The sequence below is a fragment of the Trifolium pratense genome, unplaced genomic scaffold (genome assembly GCF_020283565.1).
Source record: "Trifolium pratense cultivar HEN17-A07 unplaced genomic scaffold, ARS_RC_1.1 scaffold_66, whole genome shotgun sequence".
Taxonomy (NCBI): Eukaryota; Viridiplantae; Streptophyta; class Magnoliopsida; order Fabales; family Fabaceae; genus Trifolium; species Trifolium pratense.
In genome coordinates, this window is record NW_025721050.1 from 178,926 (window position 1) to 203,933 (window position 25,008).

The window sequence follows — 25,008 nt, forward strand, 5'->3', positions numbered from 1 at the left end:
TCACACATTGTAAATCAGATTTATGAACAATGAAATTTCCTTCTTTCTGCACTGTTTGATAATTTTCCTTTCGTGTTTGATAATTTTCCTTTCGTGTTTGAGCTTGCATTGCGCCCATTTTCTTGGTGCAGAACTTGAGTTTTCCCATATTTAATGAATTTTTTGCCTTTTCAAATAAAAATAAGGCTTAAATGTAGTTTTACCCCCTGTTTTGAAAAAATCAAAAATTTACCCCCCCTATTTTAAAATTTGGAATTTTGCCCCTCCTATTTTAAAATCCAGAATTTTACCCCCTATTTTATAATTTTCAAATTCGTATATTACCTAGCAGCTATAATTCAAAATTCAACTGATTTTCATATTGTCTTGTAAACTTTTATGTATAACTGAGATCAATATGGAAAACATTATGAAGGAGTAAAACAAATATAATATTTACACAATACGGTTGGAACTTGGAACATAATAAGTATTTTCAATTTCAAGAACTTACAGATGATAAAAAACATCCACAATACACAATCCAACCTGAACACAAGAATGACAAAATAATGGAGAACTCTCACAAAGCCTCCATAAAATTGGTATCAAAATGTTAAGGATTGTTTCCTTCTCCCGACACTTCTTTGCCCGGGAAAAGAAGCATCGAACTTTCCAAGTACCAACATTTATCATGAATGCACTGTGCTCTTGGACTGCAATAATTGAACAAGCAGTCAAGCAGCCACAAGATATCCAGCCTATGTAAATTTCTGTTGTTTTGTCCCTGTGACGGACAATTCACTGATTAATATCAATCGCTCATAGAGCATGTTGCCGTTAATTCTACGTTATTGCAAAAACAATAACCATGCAATAAGCTTGTTTAACTGTATAAGAAATGAATCTGTCTTCTGATCCTACCACAACAACAAAACGTATGCATGTCTTCTCACCACGAGGTTCAGTTGCACCGTTCAAAATCGTCAATCCCAAGCTTCTTATGGCTTCTGCTATCTCAAGTGTTGTGAATCCGATTAAAATCACACCAATAACCTTAGTGTGCGGAGCAAACAAATAAACAACCAAAATCAACTAATGGAATGGGCAATAAAACAACCAGCAAAAGCTATAAAGAAAACAATAAAGAACACAATGAATTTGTTTACCCAATTCGGTTATAACAACCTACTCTGGGGGAGAGAGCAGCTCTCCGTTCCACTATCAAACTTTGTTCTTGGTTACAAAAGATTCTCCTCAAAGAGTTACAAGAAATTAGTGATTCCCTAATTCTACCATTTTCCCAAATCTATTCCCGTGACCAAGAGATTTCAATGATAAGTGATTACAAGATGAAAGAATAAGTTCCCAAACCCCTAGAGATAACCCAAGAGTAACCCTCTTAAACACTATTCTTTACGATGGTTAAGAACCCTAAAAATTCCCTTTCAAATCACTGTTGCGGCTGAAGCACAAACTGATCCATATATATACCTGCTCGACCGCACGCCGCACAATGGGGAGGCTGCGCCTCGCGCCGGACACAGGGAAAACAACCCTGTTTCTTCTCAAACATTGCGCGCTACTCAAGCCCTCCGCCCCTCATGCAAATGCATCACAGGATCATGTTTCTTCATGCTTCAATCAATTTCCAAGGCAAATCTAACATCAAGAAAATGGTTGCACTCCTCACAAAGCATCTGCAGCATGAGTCATAATAATTAGCATAAGAGTTAAGTTCTCTGTATCCTCAAAAAGAAGAGTATCTAATATCAAATGACTTTCTATATATAAAGGTTGTAATTTACAACACCTATACGTACCTCAACAAGCATCTGCCCATTCTTACCATGACTTTCTACTAATATCAAATGAACCTTCAGATGGCTTCCAACTTCCATTGCCCAACTTGAACCCTGTTGACAACCAGAGGGTCCGTGAATGTGTTTATCCATGTGATCACGTGACTGCACAATTGCAGGGAGTATTTAAAAATTGAGATAATATAATGTTCAATGTAAAATTGTTATGTTTAATACTCCGATCAACGTAATATATACAAACATTATTTAATTGTTTTTTAATAGATCCCGATATTATATTCTTGGGAAGACATTCATGATGTGTTAGCCTTAATAAGAATCCGGTTTTTTGTAGTTAAGAAAAACCATGTAAGCAGGCATATCTTCAAGTTCAATCATCGATAACTATTTATGGCACATGAACAAGGGAACATAACCTTGTCAACTCCAAAATAAGACCTTACCTTTGTCTCTGTTAAAAGATAAAATATAACCTTAAGGCCTCAACCACGTGAATTCGAACTACAAGTCTACAGCCATTACAAAACTACAACCTACAGAAACAATATTAGAAAGTAAATATTCGAGCAATATACCTTTGCTCCATTTGGCACAAGTTCTCGTAACTCCTTAATACGGTCTTGGATCAGCTGTCTGTCCCTTGGTCTAGGCCTACAACTTTCCCCTGGCCTTGCCCTCTTTTTGTTGTTTTTAGACGGTTCAGAAGACCTCTCAAACTGGTTACTACACGAACTAGGACACGTAGAAGAAAAACTTTTAGGGGATATTAGACCGCATATTCCTGACAAACTCAAATTATGATTCTTGTCCTCTTTAACATGAGATGGTTGGTCAATTGAATAGCCGTCAGAATTAATAGTGCGGACGGTATGAACAGAAACTCCAGGATTTCTTCCAGAGGCCATTGAATCCTGCACTGATGTAGAAAACGATAACTCGTTATCAAGCTTATTATTATTACTATGGAAAACTTTGGTCACCACTGCTTCCAAAAGATGCTCCGGAAGTCAATTGACTGCAGGTTATTTCATCCGACATCTCAGCAGCTTTACTGTCTTGATTTTCTGGTACTGCCCAATCATAATATTTACCCTCTTTCAGAAAACCTGGTCCAAGTTCTTCATGTAGCTCATAGCCAGCAAGGAACTTCAACCGGTGCAAGGTATCCTCGTAACAAGACATGCTCTGAAACTTTAACATCTCAGTAGTATCAGCTCTGACGTTTTCTGATGGACTTATTAAATCATTGGAACTAATATTATAGATAACTGAATAGGGTAATAACGATGAGATGTTTTTGTCTGATTTCAAACTAGTATCTTTGCAGCTATTACTGTTCCCTTCAGACTTCCTTTCATTTGCAGGCTTCGTCCCTACTTCTCCGCAGTCATCATATTTGACATTGACTGAAGCAAGATGGAACTTTGATCACTGTTAGTTTCAAGCCCTTCATGGAAGGGCATTTTCTGATAAACAGCAGGAAGTGAATAGTTTCCCACTTTGGATTTGACTAGGAAGGTAACCTAATGTGTGATCATGAGACAACAAAAAGAGACATCTGATATGAGTTACAACCCTCATGTCTTCACAAACCTGAACTCATGGATGACAGAAAAAGGAGAGAATCATTAAAACTTTGCTAACAAACGGACTTCTGCATAATAGATTATCCGTTAAACTTATAGAACTAAATTTTAAACAGAAACTTGATCTCAATTCCTACACAAATTAATAATTAAACTTTTGCATGACAACATGTTAGGCTATGTAAATCATGGTTATAATCATGCGAGAAATTGGATTTGCATACTAAGCACTAAAAATTATGCCTTTTTATTTTACGTCAAACATTCTAGTTTTGGCGACTGATTTAGTAAATTAAAATTAATATACAAGCCATACATTGACTATTAAGTTCTCATAGCTTTCTCTTGAAGATTTTTTATTTTCCTGTTCTGTACAATTAGGACCGACAAGGATTTAATTTAACCAATGTCTCAATCACCACTAACTAATTACTGAAATTAGATGGAGAGTATATACATGATAAGTCATATTATCTGAACATATTACAGTAGCAAAAGAGTGAAAACAGAATAATGAGCTACGGCCTTTCAATCGCTAGGTAATGTGTCATATAGTAACACAATTACTATATTAATTACACTTATTCAAATATATTGTTCAAATTAAATTATCGATCATCTTATAATATTAGTCAGGCAATTCCAATATCTGAATAAATATAAAAAAAATCTCTAGCAGATTTTTCTTAAAGTGTCTTTTGTAATGTTAGAAATTAACTTACCCTAATGCCAGAAGAAAACTGAGATTGCCATCCATCAGCAAACTATAAATCAACACAAAGAAGGGGAATGGAATGAGAAAAGTTAAAAGATTAGGTATATAAATTATACATCATACTGCCTGTATGCATATCCAATACTAATTACACGCCTTCAAATCTTTCTGTGCAGTGAGAAAAATGCAAGCGGTATCAATGAAGAAGAAGGATCCTCACCTTAAGAGATGGGCCAGAACTTGTAATTTGATTATCTGCACAGATCCACTGATGCTCTCCAGTAACAGCTACTTCTCCAACAATACTGTAAAAATAGAACATTAGGCTATGAGTTATACAAAAGATAAACTTTAATGTTGAACTTCATCCATGTTCCTTGGTTTATTCTTACCCTTCCCCTAACGAATATGCATGATACGACATCTTTGCCACAGATAATCCTAGCAGGTCATCTGAAAAGTTGCCACCACTTTGGGAAGAATCACAATTATCAGGATTGTCATAGTAAGCATCCTCCCATGTCAAGATCCTGCAAGCAATTGTCACACCAACAAATTTAACTCATTGGGCTAAGTACATGTGAAACAACTTAACAAATACGCCTTTGCAAATTTATGTCCAAGACATGACATCTAAAGCGTGACTCGAATGACCTAATAGTGAGTGGCTGAATGGATCTTAGATAGACTTTGATACCATCTTAAAATTTGGACTAGACCTAACTCAATCCTACAAAACCAACAGTAACATATTGCACTTACCTAGACAAAAAGATTATAGTTCGTCAAACTAGATGCTTGTAGAACAAAGTAATTTTCCTTAATCTATAATGGATTCTAGATACACAAGCCATGCCCCTTCTTAATTTAAAATCTAAAATAGATTATTGAAATACCATCATAAATATGCTCTAATCTAATCCAATCACCAAGAAACCACTGTAAACATGAAATCAATACTAAGAAAGACAAATAAGAAAATGAAAACACAAACCCTACATCCTAGCACAGTGTTGTTGTAGCTTCCAAAAGATAGCATACTTCCAATCAGTCTCCAAACAAAGGCTTCTTAACAGTTGATGCAAGTAAGTACTCATCTTCTTCTTCCACAAAAACCAAAACTTTCGTACCCTTTGAATAAAGGGTTATTATTAATCACTCTCTAATTTCTCCCACCACCCCCCAAAAAATAGAAACCAACAACAAAAAAAGCAACAAAAACCCTTCAATTTCCACAACACCACCTTTGCTTTAGCTTCCTTTATAAGACCCTCTTCCAGCTTGTTTCCTCCTCAACCCTGCTCGCCGTATTAATGGCGGTCCGACCGTGGCCAATAGCAACCGATCACTACCCATCACAGCTCTCACTTCCACCCAACCTTCCAACCTCAATGCTTCAAAAGATTCTATAAGGATTCACAGTTACCCCAGCCTTTAACCTCATCCTCAACATCAAGAGTAATCCCCTCTTCAAAGAAACCGGAAGCCGCTCTTTGTGCTTCCATGTGCTTTTCATCGACTTTTGTCATCAGTTTTTTAAATAATTCATCCGGCGGGTGTTGGCTAAGTATTTCACGAGCACCCTCTTTAAAATCCTCTGCAGCAACTTCAGTACTTCTTATAGACTCCTTAAATAATTTATCAAGTTGCTTCAAAGATTCATTATAATGTACCAACCGTAGATCAGGTTGTTCCTCAACAGGTTTAACTGGAATTGACGAAATTGAATAATCCTGAAAGCTTTTGCTGAATTGAATCTTAATAAAAACCATTTGGAACACCAAGCAACTCATCCTTTTGAGATCATTCACAATGTGCGGTATAGCTTTATCATCGTACTCCTTCTCACTTTCCAGCACTATAGGTGAGTATTCTTGACTAGCAGCTTTCCTTAATACTTTACTAACAGCACCATTCAAATTTAATGTATTATCCTTAGCTATGATCAAATGACATATCTCATTATGTAGGATAACATCATCTTCAATTATTAATTGATAACCACTTCTTAGAATATCTAGAAGCAAAGGGTGATTATTAAAGTGTTCCACCAAAAAAATTGTTCCAAAGCTAGATCGTTCTATTGAAAAATCTGCCTTCTTTGTGTATCTGCAAATATAATAGTAAAATTATATTAATACTTACATTTGAATTTGAAAATGAATATTGACATAGCCATCTTGGTCCATAAATCCCTTCCCAGCTTCACAGACACTTTTATGCTCACATATGAACGTATCATCATCATTATCCTGAGGATTCCTAGAGAAAAGGATTTTCTCTTGTTGACTGGGGTGAATGGCGACAATTAACATCTCTAAAATATTAGTCTCACGAGAATCAATCTTTAATGTCAACTTCGTTCCATCTTTCACAACTTCGCAAACCCTGCATTAGCATAATATTTAATTTGATGCCTAAAAATGCAAACCAAAATTTGAAAAAAATCAGAAAATATAATTTATCATATCAGTTAACATGTAACTAAGACTGTAGTAGAAGTGATACAATGTAGAATTTTTTATTTCAATGGGAAAATGAGGTTTGTGAAAATTGATCTTGAACTCTTTTTGCACATAGAATTCTGATGCAGAATTATCATCCATACGAATATCCTTCAACACATTCCGAAAACTAATTCTACCCAGGTGCCCTGAAATTTGAGAGAGAGTAAAATAAGTATGAGTATTTAAGGAGATATTGTTTATTGGAGATATTAGCTAAGCTAGCTTTCTATGTTAATCATGTAACAGTTGTACACGGTTGTATAGTGTAATTAGTAAGATTGACAAACAAGGCCTAAGAATTGTAACTAACCATTTTCTTCCTCTGCAGCCATCTTTCTTCCAAAATCTGAAACCAAACCAACAAACCATTATAACCCATCTACATAGAGTAATATAGCTTAAATAATTATATAAATTTCATGCCTAAAAATGCAAACCAAAATTCGAAAAAATTCAGAAAATATAAATTGTCATATCAGTAACTAAGAGTGTAGTAGAAGTGATAGCTAGCTAACAAATACTTAAATGCTGACCATATTCAGTGGGTATAACCATAAAAAAAAAATGGGTATACTTAAACTTAATCATTCTTTGCATTCATACCTGTGATTTCCTAATAGTGTGTTTTCAGATCTGGTCTTGAGGTGGAAGAAGGTGCAGGACAGTCATCAAGTTTGACGAATGAAAATCGTGAGACAAGAAAATAAAGGGAAGAGAAAAAGGTAGCTGGATAAATTGCCGCGAAAAAGAAGGGTAAAATCAGAATCAGACAATAGAACAGTGCATTTCTTCTCTGTTTCTTTGCTGAGGGATTTTTCAACTTTAGGGTTGTAACTTATAAATGGGCTTTTGGATCAATAAAATTTGCTTATCTTTATCTTTATAGTGTAATATATAATATATAACGAGAAGGGATCGAATTACACCGGTGTAACATTTGAGTAATGTTACACCGCTTAATAACGCTTTAACGAATACATATTTTACAAAATCTACCGTTGGATTGAAAGATTATATCATATAGATCATCCATGTTAAATTTTACAAAAATCTGAAATCGTTTGATATATTATTGAGAGCGATCAAAATTAACGGTTTTTGCGTTTTTATTGAATACCGTTAATTTTGATCGCTCTCAATAATATATCAAACGATTTTAGATTTTTGTAAAATTTAACATGGATGATCTATATGATATAATCTTTCAATCCAACGGTAGATTTTGTAAAATATGTATTTGTTAAAGCGTTATTAAGCGGTGTAACATTACTCAAATGTTACACCGGTGTAATTTGATCCCTCCTCACATATAATATTATACTCCCTCCGTTTTCGTTTAAGTGTCTAGTCTCGTCAGATTTAGCATTTTTAATTAACTGTCCATTTTCTATTTTAAGGATATGATTAGTCAATTGTACCCTTTGTCAATTAACTGTCCATAATATATAATCTATAATCTATATATAGTTTCTCTCTCATGATCAAATTATTAGGTGACACTCTCTCAAGGACCAATTCACGCGTGGCAATCTCTCAATGAGCCAAATCCTAGATGTCGTCTCTTTAGCTTTAGTGAATGCAATGCTGTTCGACTCCCACCAAAGCCAAAAGTGAACAATTTTTATGATATTTTATTCTATAAATAAATCTCTTATATTATAAGCTTGCTCCGAAAAGCTAATTTTAACCTAAAACATATTTCCCTCTTTTTTTTATGTGGTCCCCTTAGTATTCTTTTAATCTCAACCGTTTAACAAAATAAATCATGTTCGTCCATTTTAAATATATTATATTCGAATCATATTAAAAAAAACAAAAAAAGGGTTGTTATCTCTTATATTATAAACTTGCTCCGAAAAGCTAACTTTAACCTAAAACATATTTTCCTCTCTTTTTTTATGTGGTCCCCTTAGTATTCTTTTAATCTCAACCGTTTAATAAAATAAATCATGTTCGTCCATTTTAATATATTATATTTGAATCATATTAAAAAAACAAAAAAAGGGTTGTTATCTCTTATCTCTTATATATTATAAGCTTGCTCCGAAAAGCTAACTTTAACCTAAAACATATTTCCCTCTCTTTTTTTATGTGGTCCCCTTAGTATTCTTTTAATCTCAACCGTTTAATAAAATAAATCATGTTCGTCCATTTTAAATATATTATATTCGAATCATATTAAAAAAACAAAAAAAGGGTTGTTATCTCTTATCTCTTATATATTATAAGCTTGCTCCGAAAAGCTAACTTTAACCTAAAACATATTTCCCTCTCTTTTTTTATGTGGTCCCTTTAGTATTATTTTAATCTCAACCGTTTAACAAAATAAATCATGTTCGTCCATTTTAAATATATTATATTCGAATCATATTAAAAAAACAAAAAAAGGGTTGTTATCTCTTATAATATAAGCTTGCTCCGAAAAGCTAACTTTAACCTAAAACATATTTCCCTCTCTTTTTTTATGTGGTCCTCTTAGTATTCTTTTAATCTCAACCGTTTAACAAAATAAATCATGTTCGTCCATTTTAAATATATTATATTCGAATCATATTAAAAAAACAAAAAAGGGTTGTTATCTCTTATATTATAAGCTTGCACATAGAATTCTGATGCAGAATTATCATCCATACGAATATCCTTCAACACATTCCGAAAACTAATTCTACCCAGGTGCCCTGAAATTTGAGAGAGTAAAATAAGTATGAGTATTTAAGGAGATATTGTTTATTGGAGATATTAGCTAAGCTAGCTTTCAATGTTAGTCATGTAACAGTTGTACACGGTTGTATAGTGTAATTAGTAAGATTGACAAACAAGGCCTAAGAGTTGTAACTAACCATTTTCTTCCTCTGCAGCCATCTTTCTTCCAAAATCTGAAACCAAACCAACAAACCATTATAACCCATCTACATAGAGTAATATAGCTTAAATAATTATATAAATTTCATGCCTAAAAATGCAAACCAAAATTCGAAAAAATTCAGAAAATATAAATTGTCATATCAGTAACTAAGAGTGTAGTAGAAGTGATAGCTAGCTAACAAATACTTAAATGCTGACCATATTCAGTGGGTATAACCATAAAAAAAAATGGGTATACTTAAACTTAATCATTCTTTGCATTCAAACCTGTGATTTCCTAATAGTGTGTTTTCAGATCTGGTCTTGAGGTGGAAGAAGGTGCAGGACAGTCATCAAGTTTGACGAATGAAAATCGTGAGACAAGAAAATAAAGGGAAGAGAAAAAGGTAGCTGGATAAATTGCCGCGAAAAAGAAGGGTAAAATCAGAATCAGACAATAGAACAGTGCATTTCTTCTCTGTTTCTTCGCTGAGGGATTTTTCAACTTTAGGGTTGTAACTTATAAATGGGCTTTTGGATCAATAAAATTTGGTTATCTTTATCTTTATAGTGTAATATATAATATATAACGAGGAGGGATCAAATTACACCGGTGTAACATTTGAGTAATGTTACACCGCTTAATAACGCTTTAACGAATACATATTTTACAAAATTTACCGTTGGATTGAAAGATTATATCATATAGATCATCCATGTTAAATTTTACAAAAATCTAAAATCGTTTGATATATTATTGAGAGCGATCAAAATTAACGGTTTTTGCGTTTTTATTGAATACCGTTAATCTTGATTTGTCTCAATAACATATCAAACGATTTTAGATTTTTGTAAAATTTAACATGAATGATCTATATGATATAATCTTTCAATCCAACGGTAGATTTTGTAAAATATGTATTCGTTAAAGCGTTATTAAGCGGTGTAACATTACTCAAATGTTACACCGGTGTAATTTGATCCCTCCTCACATATAATATTATACTCCCTCCGTTTTCGTTTAAGTGTCTAGTCTCGTCAGATTTAGCATTTTTAATTAACTGTCCATTTTCTATTTTAAGGATATGATTAGTCAATTGTACCATTTGTCAATTAACTGTCCATAATATATAATCTATAATCTATATATAGTTTCTCTCTCATGATCAAATTATTAGGTGACACTCTCTCAAGGAACAATTCACGCGTGGCAATCTCTCAATGAGCCAAATCCTAGATGTCGTCTCTTTAGCTTTAGTGAATGCAATGCTGTTCGACTCCCACCAAAGCCAAAAGTGAACAATTTTTATGATATTTTATTCTATAAATAAATCTCTTATATTATAAGCTTGCTCCGAAAAGCTAATTTTAACCTAAAACATATTTCCCTCTTTTTTTTTTATGTGGTCCCCTTAGTATTCTTTTAATCTCAACCGTTTAACAAAATAAATCATGTCCGTCCATTTTAAATATATTATAATCGAATCATATTAAAAAAAAAACAAAAAAAGGGTTGTTATCTCTTATATTATAAACTTGCTCCGAAAAGCTAACTTTAACCTAAAACATATTTTCCTCTCTTTTTTTATGTGGTCCCCTTAGTATTCTTTTAATCTCAACCGTTTAACAAAATAAATCATGTTTGTCCATTTTAATATATTATATTCGAATCATATTAAAAAAACAAAAAAAGGGTTGTTATCTCTTATCTCTTATATATTATAAGCTTGCTCCGAAAAGCTAACTTTAACCTAAAACATATTTCCCTCTCTTTTTTATGTGGTCCCTTTAGTATTATTTTAATCTCAACCGTTTAACAAAATAAATCATGTTCGTCCATTTTAAATATATTATATTCGAATCATATTAAAAAAACAAAAAAAGGGTTGTTATCTCTTATATTATAAGCTTGCTCCGAAAAGCTAACTTTAACCTAAAACATATTTCCCTCTCTTTTTTTATGTGGTCCTCTTAGTATTCTTTTAATCTCAACCGTTTAACAAAATAAATCATGTTCGTCCATTTTAAATATATTATATTCGAATCATATTAAAAAAACAAAAAAAGGGTTGTTATCTCTTATATTATAAGCTTGCACATAGAATTCTGATGCAGAATTATCATCCATACGAATATCCTTCAACACATTCCGAAAACTAATTCTACCCAGGTGCCCTGAAATTTGAGAGAGAGTAAAATAAGTATGAGTATTTAAGGAGATATTGTTTATTGGAGATATTAGCTAAGCTAGCTTTCTATGTTAGTCATGTAACAGTTGTACACGGTTGTATAGTGTAATTAGTAAGATTGACAAAGAAGGCCTAAGAGTTGTAACTAACCATTTTCTTCCTCTGCAGCCATCTTTCTTCCAAAATCTGAAACCAAACCAACAAACCATTATAACCCATCTACATAGAGTAATATAGCTTAAATAATTATTTAAATTTCATGCCTAAAAATGCAAACCAAAATTCGAAAAAATTCAGAAAATATAAATTGTCATATCAGTAACTAAGAGTGTAGTAGAAGTGATAGCTAGCTAACAAATACTTAAATGCTGACCATATTCAGTGGGTATAACCATAAAAAAAATGGGTATACTTAAACTTAATCATTCTTTGCATTTAAACCTGTGATTTCCTAATAGTGTGTTTTCAGATCTGGTCTTGAGGTGGAAGAAGGTGCAGGACAGTCATCAAGTTTGACGAATGAAAATCGTGAGACAAGAAAATAAAGGGAAGAGAAAAAGGTAGCTGGATAAATTGCCGCGAAAAAGAAGGGTAAAATCAGAATCAGACAATAGAACAGTGCATTTCTTCTCTGTTTCTTCGCTGAGGGATTTTTCAACTTTAGGGTTGTAACTTATAAATGGGCTTTTGGATCAATAAAATTTGGTTATCTTTATCTTTATAGTGTAATATATAATATATAACGAGGAGGGATCAAATTACACCGGTGTAACATTTGAGTAATGTTACACCGCTTAATAACGCTTTAACGAATACATATTTTACAAAATTTACCGTTGGATTGAAAGATTATATCATATAGATCATCCATGTTAAATTTTACAAAAATCTAAAATCGTTTGATATATTATTGAGAACGATCAAAATTAACGGTTTTTGCGTTTTTATTGAATACCGTTAATCTTGATTTGTCTCAATAACATATCAAACGATTTTAGATTTTTGTAAAATTTAACATGAATGATCTATATGATATAATCTTTCAATCCAACGGTAGATTTTGTAAAATATGTATTCGTTAAAGCGTTATTAAGCGGTGTAACATTACTCAAATGTTACACCGGTGTAATTTGATCCCTCCTCACATATAATATTATACTCCCTCCGTTTTCGTTTTCGTTTAAGTGTCTAGTCTCGTCAGATTTAGCATTTTTAATTAACTGTCCATTTTCTATTTTAAGGATATGATTAGTCAATTGTACCATTTGTCAATTAACTGTCCATAATATATAATCTATAATCTATATATAGTTTCTCTCTCATGATCAAATTATTAGGTGACACTCTCTCAAGGAACAATTCACGCGTGGCAATCTCTCAATGAGCCAAATCCTAGATGTCGTCTCTTTAGCTTTAGTGAATGCAATGCTGTTCGACTCCCACCAAAGCCAAAAGTGAACAATTTTTATGATATTTTATTCTATAAATAAATCTCTTATATTATAAGCTTGCTCCGAAAAGCTAATTTTAACCTAAAACATATTTCCCTCTTTTTTTTATGTGGTCCCCTTAGTATTCTTTTAATCTCAACCGTTTAACAAAATAAATCATGTTCGTCCATTTTAAATATATTATATTCGAATCATATTAAAAAAAACAAAAAAAGGGTTGTTATCTCTTATATTATAAACTTGCTCTGAAAAGCTAACTTTAACCTAAAACATATTTTCCTCTCTTTTTTTATGTGGTCCCCTTAGTATTCTTTTAATCTCAACCGTTTAATAAAATAAATCATGTACTTCCATTTTAATATATTATATTCGAATCATATTAAAAAAACAAAAAAAGGGTTGTTATCTCTTATCTCTTATATATTATAAGCTTGCTCCGAAAAGCTAACTTTAACCTAAAACATATTTCCCTCTCTTTTATTATGTGGTCCCTTTAGTATTATTTTAATCTCAACCGTTTAACAAAATAAATCATGTTCGTCCATTTTAAATATATTATATTCGAATCATATTAAAAAAACAAAAAAAGGGTTGTTATCTCTTATATTATAAGCTTGCTCCGAAAAGCTAACTTTAACCTAAAACATATTTCCCTCTCTTTTTTTATGTGGTCCTCTTAGTATTCTTTTAATCTCAACCGTTTAACAAAATAAATCATGTTCGTCCATTTTAAATATATTATATTCGAATCATATTAAAAAAACAAAAAAAGGGTTGTTATCTCTTATATTATAAGCTTGCACATAGAATTCTGATGCAGAATTATCATCCATACGAATATCCTTCAACACATTCCGAAAACTAATTCTACCCAGGTGCCCTGAAATTTGAGAGAGAGTAAAATAAGTATGAGTATTTAAGGAGATATTGTTTATTGGAGATATTAGCTAAGCTAGCTTTCTATGTTAGTCATGTAACAGTTGTACACGGTTGTATAGTGTAATTAGTAAGATTGACAAACAAGGCCTAAGAGTTGTAACTAACCATTTTCTTCCTCTCCAGCCATCTTTCTTCCAAAATCTGAAACCAAACCAACAAACCATTATAACCCATCTACATAGAGTAATATAGCTTAAATAATTATATAAATTTCATGCCTAAAAATGCAAACCAAAATTCGAAAAAATTCAGAAAATATAAATTGTCATATCAGTAACTAAGAGTGTAGTAGAAGTGATAGCTAGCTAACAAATACTTAAATGCTGACCATATTCAGTGGGTATAACCATAAAAAAAATGGGTATACTTAAACTTAATCATTCTTTGCATTTAAACCTGTGATTTCCTAATAGTGTGTTTTCAGATCTGGTCTTGAGGTGGAAGAAGGTGCAGGACAGTCATCAAGTTTGACGAATGAAAATCGTGAGACAAGAAAATAAAGGGAAGAGAAAAAGGTAGCTGGATAAATTGCCGCGAAAAAGAAGGGTAAAATCAGAATCAGACAATAGAACAGTGCATTTCTTCTCTGTTTCTTCGCTGAGGGATTTTTCAACTTTAGGGTTGTAACTTATAAATGGGCTTTTGGATCAATAAAATTTGGTTATCTTTATCTTTATAGTGTAATATATAATATATAACGAGGAGGGATCAAATTACACCGGTGTAACATTTGAGTAATGTTACACCGCTTAATAACGCTTTAACGAATACATATTTTACAAAATTTACCGTTGGATTGAAATATTATATCATATAGATCATCCATGTTAAATTTTACAAAAATCTAAAATCGTTTGATATATTATTGAGAGCGATCAAAATTAACGGTTTTTGCGTTTTTATTGAATACCGTTAATCTTGATTTGTCTCAATAACATATCAAACGATTTTAGATTTTTGTAAAATTTAACATGAATGATCTATATGATATAATCTTTCAATCCAACGGTAGATTTTGTAAAATATGTATTCGTTAAAGCGTTATTAAGCGGTGTAACATTACTCAAATGTTACACCGGTGTAATTTGATCCCTCCTCACATATAATATTATACTCCCTCCGTTTTCGTTTAAGTGTCTAGTCTCGTCAGATTTAGCATTTTTAATTAACTGTCCATTTTCTATTTTAAGGATATGATTAGTCAATTGTACCATTTGTCAATTAACTGTCCATAATATATAATCTATAATCTATATATAGTTTCTCTCTCATGATCAAATTATTAGGTGACACTCTCTCAAGGAACAATTCACGCGTGGCAATCTCTCAATGAGCCAAATCCTAGATGTCGTCTCTTTAGCTTTAGTGAATGCAATGCTGTTCGACTCCCACCAAAGCCAAAAGTGAACAATTTTTATGATATTTTATTCTATAAATAAATCTCTTATATTATAAGCTTGCTCCGAAAAGCTAATTTTAACCTAAAACATATTTCCCTCTTTTTTTTTATGTGGTCCCCTTAGTATTCTTTTAATCTCAACCGTTTAACAAAATAAATCATGTTCGTCCATTTTAAATATATTATATTCGAATCATATTAAATAAAACAAAAAAAGGGTTGTTATCTCTTATATTATAAACTTGCTCTGAAAAGCTAACTTTAACCTAAAACATATTTTCCTCTCTTTTTTTATGTGGTCCCCTTAGTATTCTTTTAATCTCAACCGTTTAATAAAATAAATCATGTACTTCCATTTTAATATATTATATTCGAATCATATTAAAAAAACAAAAAAAGGGTTGTTATCTCTTATCTCTTATATATTATAAGCTTGCTCCGAAAAGCTAACTTTAACCTAAAACATATTTCCCTCTCTTTTATTATGTGGTCCCTTTAGTATTATTTTAATCTCAACCGTTTAACAAAATAAATCATGTTCGTCCATTTTAAATATATTATATTCGAATCATATTAAAAAAACAAAAAAAGGGTTGTTATCTCTTATATTATAAGCTTGCTCCGAAAAGCTAACTTTAACCTAAAACATATTTCCCTCTCTTTTTTTATGTGGTCCTCTTAGTATTCTTTTAATCTCAACCGTTTAACAAAATAAATCATGTTCGTCCATTTTAAATATATTATATTCGAATCATATTAAAAAAACAAAAAAACGGTTGTTATCTCTTATATTATAAGCTTGCACATAGAATTCTGATGCAGAATTATCATCCATACGAATATCCTTCAACACATTCCGAAAACTAATTCTACCCAGGTGCCCTGAAATTTGAGAGAGAGTAAAATAAGTATGAGTATTTAAGGAGATATTGTTTATTGGAGATATTAGCTAAGCTAGCTTTCTATGTTAGTCATGTAACAGTTGTACACGGTTGTATAGTGTAATTAGTAAGATTGACAAACAAGGCCTAAGAGTTGTAACTAACCATTTTCTTCCTCTCCAGCCATCTTTCTTCCAAAATCTGAAACCAAACCAACAAACCATTATAACCCATCTACATAGAGTAATATAGCTTAAATAATTATATAAATTTCATGCCTAAAAATGCAAACCAAAATTCGAAAAAATTCAGAAAATATAAATTGTCATATCAGTAACTAAGAGTGTAGTAGAAGTGATAGCTAGCTAACAAATACTTAAATGCTGACCATATTCAGTGGGTATAACCATAAAAAAAATGGGTATACTTAAACTTAATCATTCTTTGCATTTAAACCTGTGATTTCCTAATAGTGTGTTTTCAGATCTGGTCTTGAGGTGGAAGAAGGTGCAGGACAGTCATCAAGTTTGACGAATGAAAATCGTGAGACAAGAAAATAAAGGGAAGAGAAAAAGGTAGCTGGATAAATTGCCGCGAAAAAGAAGGGTAAAATCAGAATCAGACAATAGAACAGTGCATTTCTTCTCTGTTTCTTCGCTGAGGGATTTTTCAACTTTAGGGTTGTAACTTATAAATGGGCTTTTGGATCAATAAAATTTGGTTATCTTTATCTTTATAGTGTAATATATAATATATAACGAGGAGGGATCAAATTACACCGGTGTAACATTTGAGTAATGTTACACCGCTTAATAACGCTTTAACGAATACATATTTTACAAAATTTACCGTTGGATTGAAAGATTATATCATATAGATCATCCATGTTAAATTTTACAAAAATCTAAAATCGTTTGATATATTATTGAGAGCGATCAAAATTAACGGTTTTTGCGTTTTTATTGAATACCGTTAATCTTGATTTGTCTCAATAACATATCAAACGATTTTAGATTTTTGTAAAATTTAACATGAATGATCTATATGATATAATCTTTCAATCCAACGGTAGATTTTGTAAAATATGTATTCGTTAAAGCGTTATTAAGCGGTGTAACATTACTCAAATGTTACACCGGTGTAATTTGATCCCTCCTCACATATAATATTATACTCCCTCCGTTTTCGTTTTCGTTTAAGTGTCTAGTCTCGTCAGATTTAGCATTTTTAATTAACTGTCCATTTTCTATTTTAAGGATATGATTAGTCAATTGTACCATTTGTCAATTAACTGTCCATAATATATAATCTATAATCTATATATAGTTTCTCTCTCATGATCAAATTATTAGGTGACACTCTCTCAAGGAACAATTCACGCGTGGCAATCTCTCAATGAGCCAAATCCTAGATGTCGTCTCTTTAGCTTTAGTGAATGCAATGCTGTTCGACTCCCACCAAAGCCAAAAGTGAACAATTTTTATGATATTTTATTCTATAAATAAATCTCTTATATTATAAGCTTGCTCCGAAAAGCTAATTTTAACCTAAAACATATTTCCCTCTTTTTTTTATGTGGTCCCCTTAGTATTCTTTTAATCTCAACCGTTTAACAAAATAAATCATGTTCGTCCATTTTAAATATATTATATTCGAATCATATTAAAAAAAACAAAAAAAGGGTTGTTATCTCTTATATTATAAACTTGCTCTGAAAAGCTAACTTTAACCTAAAACATATTTTCCTCTCTTTTTTTATGTGGTCCCCTTAGTATTCTTTTAATCTCAACCGTTTAATAAAATAAATCATGTACTTCCATTTTAATATATTATATTCGAATCATATTAAAAAAACAAAAAAAGGGTTGTTATCTCTTATATATTATAAGCTTGCTCCGAAAAGCTAACTTTAACCTAAAACATATTTCCCTCTCTTTTATTATGTGGTCCCTTTAGTATTATTTTAATCTCAACCGTTTAACAAAATAAATCATGTTCGTCCATTTTAAATATATTATATTCGAATCATATTAAAAAAACAAAAAAAGGGTTGTTATCTCTTATATTATAAGCTTGCTCCGAAAAGCTAACTTTAACCTAAAACATATTTCCCTCTCTTTTTTTATGTGGTCCTCTTAGTATTCTTTTAATCTCAACCGTTTAACAAAATAAATCATGTTCGTCCATTTTAAATATATTATATTCGAATCATATTAAAAAAACAAAAAAAGGGTTGTTATCTCTTATATTATAAGCTTGCACATAGAATTCTGATGCAGAATTATCATCCATACGAATATCCTTCAACACATTCCGAAAACTAATTCTACCCAGGTGCCCTGAAATTTGAGAGAGAGTAAAATAAGTATGAGTATTTAAGGAGATATTGTTTATTGGAGATATTAGCTAAGCTAGCTTTCTATGTTAGTCATGTAACAGTTGTACACGGTTGTATAGTGTAATTAGTAAGATTGACAAACAAGGCCTAAGAGTTGTAACTAACCATTTTCTTCCTCTCCAGCCATCTTTCTTCCAAAATCTGAAACCAAACCAACAAACCATTATAACCCATCTACATAGAGTAATATAGCTTAAATAATTATATAAATTTCATGCCTAAAAATGCAAACCAAAATTCGAAAAAATTCAGAAAATATAAATTGTCATATCAGTAACTAAGAGTGTAGTAGAAGTGATAGCTAGCTAACAAATACTTAAATGCTGACCATATTCAGTGGGTATAACCATAAAAAAAATGGGTATACTTAAACTTAATCATTCTTTGCATTTAAACCTGTGATTTCCTAATAGTGTGTTTTCAGATCTGGTCTTGAGGTGGAAGAAGGTGCAGGACAGTCATCAAGTTTGACGAATGAAAATCGTGAGACAAGAAAATAAAGGGAAGAGAAAAAGGTAGCTGGATAAATTGCCGCGAAAAAGAAGGGTAAAATCAGAATCAGACAATAGAACAGTGCATTTCTTCTCTGTTTCTTCGCTGAGGGATTTTTCAACTTTAGGGTTGTAACTTATAAATGGGCTTTTGGATCAATAAAATTTGGTTATCTTTATCTTTATAGTGTAATATATAATATATAACGAGGAGGGATCAAATTACACCGGTGTAACATTTGAGTAATGTTACACCGCTTAATAACGCTTTAACGAATACATATTTTACAAAATTTACCGTTGGATTGAAAGATTATATCATATAGATCATCCATGTTAAATTTTACAAAAATCTAAAATCGTTTGATATATTATTGAGAGCGATCAAAATTAACGGTTTTTGCGTTTTTATTGAATACCGTTAATCTTGATTTGTCTCAATAACATATCAAACGATTTTAGATTTTTGTAAAATTTAACATGAATGATCTATATGATATAATCTTTCAATCCAACGGTAGATTTTGTAAAATATGTATTCGTTAAAGCGTTATTAAGCGGTGTAACATTACTCAAATGTTACACCGGTGTAATTTGATCCCTCCTCACATATAATATTATACTCCCTCCGTTTTCGTTTTCGTTTAAGTGTCTAGTCTCGTCAGATTTAGCATTTTTAATTAACTGTCCATTTTCTATTTTAAGGATATGATTAGTCAATTGTACCATTTGTCAATTAACTGTCCATAATATATAATCTATAATCTATATATAGTTTCTCTCTCATGATCAAATTATTAGGTGACACTCTCTCAAGGAACAATTCACGCGTGGCAATCTCTCAATGAGCCAAATCCTAGATGTCGTCTCTTTAGCTTTAGTGAATGCAATGCTGTTCGACTCCCACCAAAGCCAAAAGTGAACAATTTTTATGATATTTTATTCTATAAATAAATCTCTTATATTATAAGCTTGCTCCGAAAAGCTAATTTTAACCTAAAACATATTTCCCTCTTTTTTTTATGTGGTCCCCTTAGTATTCTTTTAATCTCAACCGTTTAACAAAATAAATCATGTTCGTCCATTTTAAATATATTATATTCGAATCATATTAAAAAAAACAAAAAAAGGGTTGTTATCTCTTATATTATAAACTTGCTCTGAAAAGCTAACTTTAACCTAAAACATATTTTCCTCTCTTTTTTTATGTGGTCCCCTTAGTATTCTTTTAATCTCAACCGTTTAATAAAATAAATCATGTACTTCCATTTTAATATATTATATTCGAATCATATTAAAAAAACAAAAAAAGGGTTGTTATCTCTTATATATTATAAGCTTGCTCCGAAAAGCTAACTTTAACCTAAAACATATTTCCCTCTCTTTTATTATGTGGTCCCTTTAGTATTATTTTAATCTCAACCGTTTAACAAAATAAATCATGTTCGTCCATTTTAAATATATTATATTCGAATCATATTAAAAAAACAAAAAAAGGGTTGTTATCTCTTATATTATAAGCTTGCTCCGAAAAGCTAACTTTAACCTAAAACATATTTCCCTCTCTTTTTTTATGTGGTCCTCTTAGTATTCTTTTAATCTCAACCGTTTAACAAAATAAATCATGTTCGTCCATTTTAAATATATTATATTCGAATCATATTAAAAAAACAAAAAAAGGGTTGTTATCTCTTATATTATAAGCTTGCACATAGAATTTTGATGCAGAATTATCATCCATACGAATATCCTTCAACACATTCCGAAAACTAATTCTACCCAGGTGCCCTGAAATTTGAGAGAGAGTAAAATAAGTATGAGTATTTAAGGAGATATTGTTTATTGGAGATATTAGCTAAGCTAGCTTTCTATGTTAGTCATGTAACAGTTGTACACGGTTGTATAGTGTAATTAGTAAGATTGACAAACAAGGCCTAAGAGTTGTAACTAACCATTTTCTTCCTCTGCAGCCATCTTTCTTCCAAAATCTGAAACCAAACCAACAAACCATTATAACCCATCTACATAGAGTAATATAGCTTAAATAATTATATAAATTTCATGCCTAAAAATGCAAACCAAAATTCGAAAAAATTCAGAAAATATAAATTGTCATATCAGTAACTAAGAGTGTAGTAGAAGTGATAGCTAGCTAACAAATACTTAAATGCTTACCATATTCAGTGGGTATAACCATAAAAAAAAAAATGGGTATACTTAAACTTAATCATTCTTTGCATTCAAACCTGTGATTTCCTAATAGTGTGTTTTCAGATCTGGTCTTGAGGTGGAAGAAGGTGCAGGACAGTCATCAAGTTTGACGAATGAAAATCGTGAGACAAGAAAATAAAGGGAAGAGAAAAAGGTAGCTGGATAAATTGCCGCGAAAAAGAAGGGTAAAATCAGAATCAGACAATAGAACAGTGCATTTCTTCTGTGTTTCTTCGCTGAGGGATTTTTCAACTTTAGGGTTGTAACTTATAAATGGGCTTTTGGATCAATAAAATTTGGTTATCTTTATCTTTATAGTGTAATATATAATATATAACGAGGAGGGATCAAATTACACCGGTGTAACATTTGAGTAATGTTACACCGCTTAATAACGCTTTAACGAATACATATTTTACAAAATTTACCGTTGGATTGAAAGATTATATCATATAGATCATCCATGTTATATTTTACAAAAATCTAAAATCGTTTGATATATTATTGAGAGCGATCAAAATTAACGGTTTTTGCGTTTTTATTGAATACCGTTAATCTTGATTTGTCTCAATAACATATCAAACGATTTTAGATTTTTGTAAAATTTAACATGAATGATCTATATGATATAATCTTTCAATCCAACGGTAGATTTTGTAAAATATGTATTCGTTAAAGCGTTATTAAGCGGTGTAACATTACTCAAATGTTACACCGGTGTAATTTGATCCCTCCTCACATATAATATTATACTCCCTCCATTTTCGTTTAAGTGTTTAGTCTCGTCAGATTTAGCATTTTTAATTAACTGTCCATTTTCTATTTTAAGGATATGATTAGTCAATTGTACCATTTGTCAATTAACTGTCCATAATATATAATCTATAATCTATATATAGTTTCTCTCTCATGATCAAATTATTAGGTGACACTCTCTCAAGGAACAATTCACGCGTGGCAATCTCTCAATGAGCCAAATCCTAGATGTCGTCTCTTTAGCTTTAGTGAATGCAATGCTGTTCGACTCCCACCAAAGCCAAAAGTGAACAATTTTTATGATATTTTATTCTATAAATAAATCTCTTATATTATAAGCTTGCTCCGAAAAGCTAATTTTAACCTAAAACATATTTCCCTCTTTTTTTTATGTGGTCCCCTTAGTATTCTTTTAATCTCAACCGTTTAACAAAATAAATCATGTTCGTCCATTTTAAATATATTATATTCGAATCATATTAAAAAAAAACAAAAAAAGGGTTGTTATCTCTTATATTATAAACTTGCTCCGAAAAGCTAACTTTAACCTAAAACATATTTTCCTCTCTTTTTTTATGTGGTCCCCTTAGTATTCTTTTAATTTCAACCGTTTAATAAAATAAATCATGTTCGTCCATTTTAATATATTATATTCGAATCATATTAAAAAAACAAAAAAAGGGTTGTTATCTCTTATCTCTTATATATTATAAGCTTGCTCCGAAAAGCTAACTTTAACCTAAAACATATTTCCCTCTCTTTTTTTATGTGGTCCCTTTAGTATTATTTTAATCTCAACCGTTTAACAAAATAAATCATGTTCGTCCATTTTAAATATATTATATTCGAATCATATTAAAAAAACAAAAAAAGGGTTGTTATCTCTTATATTATAAGCTTGCTCCGAAAAGCTAACTTTAACCTAAAACATATTTCCCTCTCTTTTTTTATATGGTCCTCTTAGTATTCTTTTAATCTCAACCGTTTAACAAAATAAATCATGTTCGTCCATTTTAAATATATTATATTCGAATCATATTAAAAAAACAAAAAAGGGTTGTTATCTCTTATATTATAAGCTTGCACATAGAATTCTGATGCAGAATTATCATCCATACGAATATCCTTCAACTCATTCCGAAAACTAATTCTACCCAGGTGCCCTGAAATTTGAGAGAGAGTAAAATAAGTATGAGTATTTAAGGAGATATTGTTTATTGGAGATATTAGCTAAGCTAGCTTTCTATGTTAGTCATGTAACAGTTGTACACGGTTGTATAGTGTAATTAGTAAGATTGACAAACAAGGCCTAAGAGTTGTAACTAACCATTTTCTTCCTCTGCAGCCATCTTTCTTCCAAAATCTGAAACCAAACCAACAAACCATTATAACCCATCTACATAGAGTAATATAGCTTAAATAATTATATAAATTTCATGCCTAAAAATGCAAACCAAAATTCGAAAAAATTCAGAAAATATAAATTGTCATATCAGTAACTAAGAGTGTGGTAGAAGTGATAGCTAGCTAACAAATACTTAAATGCTGACCATATTCAGTGGGTATAACCATAAAAAAAAATGGGTATACTTAAACTTAATCATTCTTTGCATTCAAACCTGTGATTTCCTAATAGTGTGTTTTCAGATCTGGTCTTGAGGTGGAAGAAGGTGCAGGACAGTCATCAAGTTTGACGAATGAAAATCGTGAGACAAGAAAATAAAGGGAAGAGAAAAAGGTAGCTGGATAAATTGCCGCGAAAAAGAAGGGTAAAATCAGAATCAGACAATAGAACAGTGCATTTCTTCTCTGTTTCTTCGCTGAGGGATTTTTCAACTTTAGGGTTGTAACTTATAAATGGGCTTTTGGATCAATAAAATTTGGTTATCTTTATCTTTATAGTGTAATATATAATATATAACGAGGAGGGATCAAATTACACCGGTGTAACATTTGAGTAATGTTACACCGCTTAATAACGCTTTAACGAATACATATTTTACAAAATTTACCGTTGGATTGAAAGATTATATCATATAGATCATCCATGTTAAATTTTACAAAAATCTAAAATCGTTTGATATATTATTGAGAGCGATCAAAATTAACGGTTTTTGCGTTTTTATTGAATACCGTTAATCTTGATTTGTCTCAATAACATATCAAACGATTTTAGATTTTTGTAAAATTTAACATGAATGATCTATATGATATAATCTTTCAATCCAACGGTAGATTTTGTAAAATATGTATTCGTTAAAGCGTTATTAAGCGGTGTAACATTACTCAAATGTTACACCGGTGTAATTTGATCCCTCCTCACATATAATATTATACTCCCTCCGTTTTCGTTTAAGTGTCTAGTCTCGTCAGATTTAGCATTTTTAATTAACTGTCCAATTTCTATTTTAAGGATATGATTAGTCAATTGTACCATTTGTCAATTAACTGTCCATAATATATAATCTATAATCTATATATAGTTTCTCTCTCATGATCAAATTATTAGGTGACACTCTCTCAAGGAACAATTCACGCGTGGCAATCTCTCAATGAGCCAAATCCTAGATGTCGTCTCTTTAGCTTTAGTGAATGCAATGCTGTTCGACTCCCACCAAAGCCAAAAGTGAACAATTTTTATGATATTTTATTCTATAAATAAATCTCTTATATTATAAGCTTGCTCCGAAAAGCTAATTTTAACCTAAAACATATTTCCCTCTTTTTTTTATGTGGTCCCCTTAGTATTCTTTTAATCTCAACCGTTTAACAAAATAAATCATGTTCGTCCATTTTAAATATATTATATTCGAATCATATTAAAAAAAAACAAAAAAAA

The 25,008-nt window shown here is 31.2% G+C and overlaps 1 pseudogene; it reads right to left on the reverse strand.

Moving 5' to 3' along the window:
- Positions 1-671: 671 nt before the first annotated feature.
- On the reverse strand, positions 672-5,200 carry LOC123901483 (annotated as a pseudogene).
- Positions 5,201-25,008: the final 19,808 nt, after the last annotated feature.